Below are 8303 nucleotides of genomic sequence, written 5' to 3' on the forward strand. Positions count from 1 at the left end.
GCGCCTGACGGTGGTGGCACCGCTGAGAGTTTAAGGAGCCTCTCCTCGAATACTCCGGGCTCCTGAGGCAGCCGACTGGATATCCTTTTTGTGATGTCGTCAGCTTCCTGATTGGTGCCGCGGGGCACATGCTGCAACTCCAAACCCCAAAAGTGCTTCTCAATTTTGCGAACCTCTACTAGATAAGCCTCCATATGCTCGTCTTTCGGCTCATACACCTTGTTGCAGAAGTTGACGAGGAGTTGTGAATCGCCCTTGATGATGAGGCGCATTACCCCCAAGGCCACTTCAGCTTTCAGGCCCACTATCAGCCTCTCGTATTCTGCTATATTGGCGGAAACCTTCTCTCCATGCTGGAAATAGAGTTGCACGGCATAGTAGAGCCTATCCTAAGTGGGGAATATGAGCACCGCACCAGCCCCCGCGCCATGTTGCGAGAAAGCTCGTCGAAGTACATAACCCAGCCGTCCGGCGCCTCACTTCCTGTGGAAAGCGATCGGTTCTCGCCTGCTTCAAGTCCTGGTGCCTCTGTCCATTCTGCTACAAAATCTGCAAGTGCAACTCCCTTAACGACCCTAGTCGTGCTGAATTCCAACTGAAACGCTTGCAATTCGATGTTCCATTCGGCGACCCTTCCCGCTGAGTTGCGACTCCTGAGCACCCTTTCCAACGGGTATGCTGATACGACCTTGATTGGATGACCTTGGAAGTAGTGCCGCAGCTTCAGAGAGGCCACCAACAGTGTAAGCAGGAGCTTTTGAGGCATGGGGTACCATGCCCTTGCATCCCTCAGCACTGTGCTGACGAAGTACACGGGATGCTCGACGAGGGTGCGTGCAGCGACGGAGTCCGCACCCTCCGGGGAGTCGAGTGTCTCCTGAGGCATAAGAGCCCCCAGCTCTTGACGGACTGGTGGAGTCCCCTCATCCGTGAGGACGCCTCCTTGCTTAGGCTGACTTGTATCTGCTGAGGGCGCGACCCTTGCGGAGCCTTCCTGGCCTGGGGCTACCATAACTGGTGTGGTCTTGGCCCGGCGCTCCTCCCGGACGGCCACCAGAGCTGCGCTGGTGAAGTATGGTGTGGCGGCGAGATAAAGCACCAGGGGCTCCTGCAAGTGGGGCGCTACCATCATAGGAGGGCAGGTCAGGTACTTCTTGAGATCTTGAAACGCTTCGTCAGCCTCTTGAGTCCATTTGAACGGGCCCTTCCTCTTCATTAGCTTGAAGAAGGGCAAAGCGCATTCCCCTAGCTTGGAGATGAAGCGCCCTAGCGCAGTTACTTTCCCGGCAAGCTTCTGCATTTCCCTGAGAGTTTGCGGCGGACTCATGTCTTCAATCGCCTTGACCTTCTCCGGGTTAGCCTCGATTCCTCTGTGGGACACGAGGAAACCCAGAAGCTTGCCAGAGGGAACACCGAACACGCACTTCTCTGGGTTCAGCCGCAAGTCCACTTCACGAAGGCTCGCAAAGGTTTCTTCCAGGTCCTGTATCAGAGTCTTCGCCTCCCGAGACTTTACCACTATGCCATCGACATAATCCTCAGTGTTCCTCCCGAGCTGCCGGCCTAATGTGATGTGCATCAGCCGCTAGAAGGTTGCGCCGCATTGCACAATCCGAACAGCATGCAGGTGTAGCAGTACACCCCACACGGGGTCAGGAAAGCCGTCTTCTCCACATCTTCGACCACCATCTTGATTCGACTGAGAAGGCATCCAGGAAGCACAACAGGTCACACTCAGCAGTAGAGTCGATGATTTGATTGATGCGGGGGAGCGGGAACGGATCCTGTGGGCAGGCCTTGTTGAGGTTGGTAAAATCGATGCACATGCGCTCCTTCCCCCCTTTCTTTGGCACAACGACAGGGTTCGCCAGCCACTCCGGATAGCGAACCTCGCAAATGACTCCCGCGGCCTCCAACTTGTGGGTTTCTTGGACGATGAGAGCTTGCTTCTCGGTGGACTGCCGCATTGCCTGCTGCTTCACTGGGCGTACGTTGGGACAGACGTTCAGGTGATGCTCGATCACCTGCCTGGGGACCCCTGCCAGCTGCTTGGGTTCCCATGCGAACACCTCCTTGTTCGTGCACAGGAACTTCACTACGGCCTCCTCTTGCTCGGGATCGAGATTGGCGCATATGGTGAAGGTGGCGCCGGAGGACCCATCCTTGTCGACTGGTACTTGCTTGTTCTCTGCTTTGTCCTGGGTGAACAACTGCTTCTTCTTGGTGGGCGCAGCCCCCTTAGCCTTGGGGGGATCGGCGCTAGCGGGCTGCACCACTGCGGCCGCCTTGAAAGCAAGCTTGAGCGCCTGCATGGCATCTTTTGCCTCTCCGGCTATGGTGAGGACACTGCTGCTCCCGGGCATTTTCATCAGGTTGTAAGCTAGGTGGATTGCGGCCATGAACTGGGTCAAAGCCGGGTAGCCGAGGATGGCGTTGTACGAGAGGGGCAACATCAAAGTCGATCAGCTCCGTGCGGAAGTTGGCTTGGGTGCCGAACATCACCAAGAGGCGGATCTGCCCCAGGGAGCCGGTGGGGCTGCCCCCAATTCCTGAGAAGGGCTGGCTGGGTCGGAGTCGCTCTAGCGGCACATGGAGGAGGCTGAAGGCCTTGATTGAGAGAACATTGAGGCCGGCCCCACCGTTGATGAGGGTCCTGGTGACGGCCACCTGGCAGATGGTAGGAGTACATAGCATCGGGAGCGCTCCCGTGCAGGTAGTGTTGGTGGGGTGATCATCCAAGCTGAAGGTCAAGTCAACCTTGGGTGCCATCTAACCCGGAGGAGCTGGGTTGCGAGTCATGGCAGCGCCGACCTGGCAGACGAACGGCTTGACGTGGCGACTCGTGGGTGGGGCTTGCGAGCCACCAAGGAGAGCCGCGATGACCGGGAGCACCGGTGCTGCGTGGTGGGCGAGGAAGAGGCTGCGCAGCTCCTCCCAGGAGTCAACCGAAGACGCTGGCAAGTGGAACAGCCACATGCGCAGGACGCTGGTGAGCGCCATGGGCAGCTAGTTGGCCATGACCCGGTCATCACCCCAGGCCTTGAGGATGGCCTCCTCATATGCTAGCAGGGAAGCTAGCAGATCCACCGTGCCATTGTAGCGCAGCGGCATCTTTGGCTTGAACTTACTTGGCCACCGCACCTGTCGCAAGGCGAGGGACAGAGCTCGGAGCCCCTAGGGCCCGGCTCCGGCCCCTGTGGGCGGCGCGTTGCCTGCCATGAGGGCGAAGCGCAAGGTTGATGGAGAATGGGCCGTTGACTGGGAGAGCTCCGGTGCACCCCTACCTGGCATCCAAATGTCGGATGTTGGGTTCCGGCAGACCCTTGAGGTTCGAACTCTGGGGTGCGCATGAAGATCTCTCTCCTACTGATCCACGCTCCAATGCCTCGCTAAGGATCTAGGCTAGCAAGATGAACAACACAAGGGACACGGGGTTTATACTAGTTCGGGCCACCGTTGTGGTGTAATACCCTACTCTAGTTTGTGGTGTGGTGGATTGCCTCAGGGGCTGATGATGAACAGTACAGAGGAAGAACAGCCTCGCGAGGTATGTTCTTGTGGTGGTGTTGTCCCTTTGGGAGGGTCAATTCGAGATGCTCCCCTACTGTGGTGGCTAGCCCTATATATAGAGAGGCCCTGGTCCTCTCCCCAAATATTAAGCGGGAAGGTCGACAACAATTGGCCATTTTGAAGGGGAACATCGAGTACACTTATCCTGACTAAAGTTGGTCTTCGACTACCAAAGACTCTGATGATGACACCATCTTGGCCTCCATGGTGACCTCCATCCTGCCGCTCTGCTGATCTTGGTCTTATTGCACTGATACGGTAGCCTTTACCTGACGTCTTGGCCTGTGCTTGCTCCCTTTGCACCAAAGAGGAAACAAGGACACTGCGCAGGCCGGCGCCTGCCTGGCGCCCGCCTGCCTCGATCGTCATGGTTTGAATCATGGGCACCTCGCGAGGTACCCTTGCCTTGATCTCTCCGCCTCCTCGCGAGCCTGCCTGGCAAGGCTGCTCCGGAGGAAGCTTCCTGTCGTCCGCCCCACGAGGCTTGGCCCCTCGCGAGGGTCTTGAGCTTGAGTCGATGAAGATGGGCCGTACTGGGCCACTGCTCGAGCCACGCCGCAGGCCGCAGGCAGGCAAGTCTGGGGACCGCCGTTCCCAGAACACCGACAGAATACTACCTAACACATTTATCCATGTAATCTTATTCATTGTGGCAAGAATGTTCAAATCCATAAGATTCAAAACAAAAGTTTAATATTGACATAAAAACAGTTATACTTCAAGCATACTAATAAGGCAATCATGTCTTCTCAAAATAACATGGCCAAAGAAAGTTATCCCTACAAAATCATATAGTCTGGTTATGCTCCATCTTCATCACACAAAGTGTTCAAATTTTGTACAACCCCGGTTTCAGCCAAGCAATTGTTTCATACTTTAGTATTCTCAAACCTTTTCAACTTTCACGCAATACATGAGCATGATCCATGGATATAGCACTATAGGTGGAATAGAATATGGTGGTTGTGGAGAAGACAAAAATAAGGAGATTGTCTCACATCAACTGGGCATATCAATGGGCTATGGAGATGCCCATCAATAGATATCAATGTGAGTGAGTAGGGATTGACATGCAACGGATGCACTAGAGCTATAAGTGTATGAAAGCTCAAAAAGAAACTAAGTGGGTGTGCATCCAACTCGCTTGCTCACGAAGACCAAGGGCAATTTGAGGAAGCCCATCATAGGAATATACAAGGCAAATTCTATAATGAAAATTTCCCACTAGTATATGAAAGTGAAAATATAGTGATTCTCTATCATGAAGATAATTGTTCTACTTTGAAGTATAAGTGTGGAAAAGGATAGTATCATTGTCCCTTCTCTCTTTTCTCTCATTTTCTGGTGGGCTTCTTTGGCCTCTTTTTTTATTTGGGCTTCTTTGTCCTCTTTTATTTTTCATGAAGTCCGAAGACTCATCCCAACTTGTGAGGGAATCATAGCTCCCATCATCCTTTCCTCACATGAGACAATGCTCTAATAATGATGATCATCACACTTTTATTTACTTACAACTCAAAAATTACAACTTGATACTTAGAACGAAAATATGACTCTATATGAATGCCTCCGGCGGTGTCCCGGGATGTGCAATGACTCAAGAGTGACATGTATGAAAGAATTATGAAAGGTGGCTTTGCCACAAATAGTACTATTTCAACTACATGATCATGCAAAGCAATATGACAATGATGGAACATGTCATAATAAAATGGGATGGTGGAAAGTTGCATGGCAATATATCTCGGAATGGCTATGGAAATGCCATAATAGGTATAGGTATGGTGGTTTTCTTAGGAAGGTACATGGTGGGTGTATGGTACTATTGAAAGTTACGCGGTACTAGAGAGGCTAGCAATGGTGGAAGGGTCAGAGTGCGTATAATCCATGGACTCAACATTAGTCATAAAGAACTCACATACTTCTTGCAAAAATTTATTAGCTATCGAAACAAAGTACTACACGCATGCTCCTAGGGGAAGGGTTGGTACGAGTTAACCATCACGCGATCCTGACCTCCACACAAAGGATGCCAATCAATAAATAAATCATGCTCCGACTTCATCACATAACGATTCACCATAAGTTCATACTACGGGAATCACAAACTTTAACACAAGTATTCTTACCAATCCACAATTACTCACTAGCATGACTCTAATATCACCATCTTTATATCTCAAAACAATCATAAGGAATCAAACTTTGCATAGTATTCAATGCACTTTATATGAAAGTTTTTTATTATATCCCTCTTGGACGCCTATCATATTAGAACTAAATTCATAACAAAAGAAAAATACCATGCTGTTTAAGACTCTCAAAATAATATAAGTGAAGCATGATAGCTCATCAATTTCTTCAAAATAAAATCACCACCGTGCTCTAAAAAGATATAAGTGAAGCACTAGAGCAAATGGCAAACTACTCCAAAAGATATAAGTGAAGATCAATGAGTAGTTGAATAATTATGTAACTATGTGAAGACTCTAACATTTAACAATTTCAGATCTTGGGATATTATTCAAACATCAATCAAAGCAAAATAAAATGACATTGCAAGGATAGCACATATCATGTGAAGAAGCAAAAACTTAGGCTCAACCAAAACTGCCTGATAGTTGTTGAAGAAGAAAGGTGGGATGCCAACCGGGGCATCCCCAGGATTAGATGCTTGAGACTTCTTGAAATATTAATTAGGGATGCCTTGGGCATCCCAAAACTTGAGCTCTTGTGTCTTCTTAATTCCTCTCATATCACAGTTTCCCTTATTCTTAAAAACTTCATCCACACAAAACTCAACAAGAACTCGTGAGATAAGTTAGTATAAATCAGCAAAACGTTATCATTCTTGACTGTAGAAAATCACTAAAATTATAATTTTACATTTCATACTAAATGTCTCTGCATATTTAATACTCCCATCCTTGAATAGAATCATTAAACAAGCAAACATATGCAAACAATGCAAACATAATAGCAATCTGTCTAAACAGAACAGTCCGTAAAGAATGCAAGAGGAATCATACTTTCCTAACTCAAAAAATTCTGAAAATTACCACTCCATAGAAAATTTGTTGTTATTACTATGTAAAAAATTCAAGATTTTATCATGTTTTGAATATTCACCAATATTCAAAACATAACGGCAAACTTTCTATTTTCAAACAGCAACATATGGACTTGCAAACTAAGCATGGTAAAGGCTATACTTGACATTTTTATTGAACTAAAAGATAGAAAACATGTCTCTGAATAACAGCAAGAAAATATAAATAGAAGAAAATGACGCTCCAACCAAAACACATATCATGTGGTGAATAAAAACATAGCCTCAAGTAAGTTTACCAATGAACGAAGACGAACGAGGGGATGCCATACGGGGCATCCCCAAGCTTAGTTGTTTGGTTCTTCCTTGAGTATTACCTTGGGGTGCCTTGGGCATCCACAAGATTAGGCTCTTGCCACTCCTTATTCCGTAGTCCATCAATACTTTACCCAAAACTTGAAAATTTCACAACAGAAAACTCAACAGAAAATCTTATGAGCTCTGTTAGCATAAGAAAATAAATCACCACTTAGTTACTGTTGTGAACTCATTCTAAATTCATATTGGTGTTATATCTACTGTATTCCAACTTATCCATGGTTCATACCCTCCGATACTACTAGAGATTCATCAAAATAAGCAAACAATACAATGAAAACAGAATCTGTCAAAAACAGAACAGTCTTGAGTAATCTCGAAACTTTGTATACTTTTGTAACTCCAAATTTCTGAACAATTAGAACAACGTAGGCAATTTTTTTATCAATCATGTGTAAAAAATCATATCAAAAGCATGTTCCATTGAATTTATAAAATTTGTGGACTGAGCGCAAAAGTTTTTGTTTTTGCACAGAATCAAGTCAACTATCATCGACACTATCCCAAAGGCTTTGCTTGGCACTTCATTGAAACAAAAGCTATAAAACATGATTACTACAGTAGCATAATCATGTGGACAGACAAAAACAGTAGGGGTAAATGTTGGGTTGTCTCCCAACAAGCGCTTTTCTTTAATGCCTTTCTAGCTAGGCATCATGATGTCAATGATGCTCACATAAAAGATAAGAATTGAAACATCGTGGGAGCATCATGAAGAAAATTACTAGCACATTTAAGTCTAACCCACTTCCTATGCATAGGTATTTTGTGAGCAAACAATTTATGGGAATGAGAATCAACTAGCATAGGAAGGTAAAACAAGCAAAACTTCAAGATTTTCAACACAAAGAGAGGAAATTTGATATTATTACAATTCCTGCAAGCATATATTCCTCCCTCATAATAATTTTCAGTAGCTTCATGAACTAATTGAACAATATAACTATGACATAAAGCATTCTCTTCATGATCCACAAGCATATAAAATTTACTACTCTCCACATAAGCAATATTCCTCTCATTCATAATAGTAGCAGCAAACTCAACAAAATAACTATCATGTGAGTTATAATACAATTGAAAATTAAAATCATGACGAAAAGTTTCATGGTTATCATTATTTTTTATAGCATACATGTCATCACAATAATCATCATAGATAGCAACTTTGTTCTCATAATCAATTGGAACTTCTTCCGAAATAGTGGATTCCTCACTAAATAAAGTCATGACCTCTCCAAATCCACTTACATAAATTTTATAAGAGTCAACACCCTCCAAAATAGTTGGATCATTACTTCCTAAA

The sequence above is a fragment of the Triticum aestivum genome, chromosome 3B (genome assembly GCF_018294505.1).
Source record: "Triticum aestivum cultivar Chinese Spring chromosome 3B, IWGSC CS RefSeq v2.1, whole genome shotgun sequence".
NCBI lineage: Eukaryota > Viridiplantae > Streptophyta > Magnoliopsida > Poales > Poaceae > Triticum > Triticum aestivum.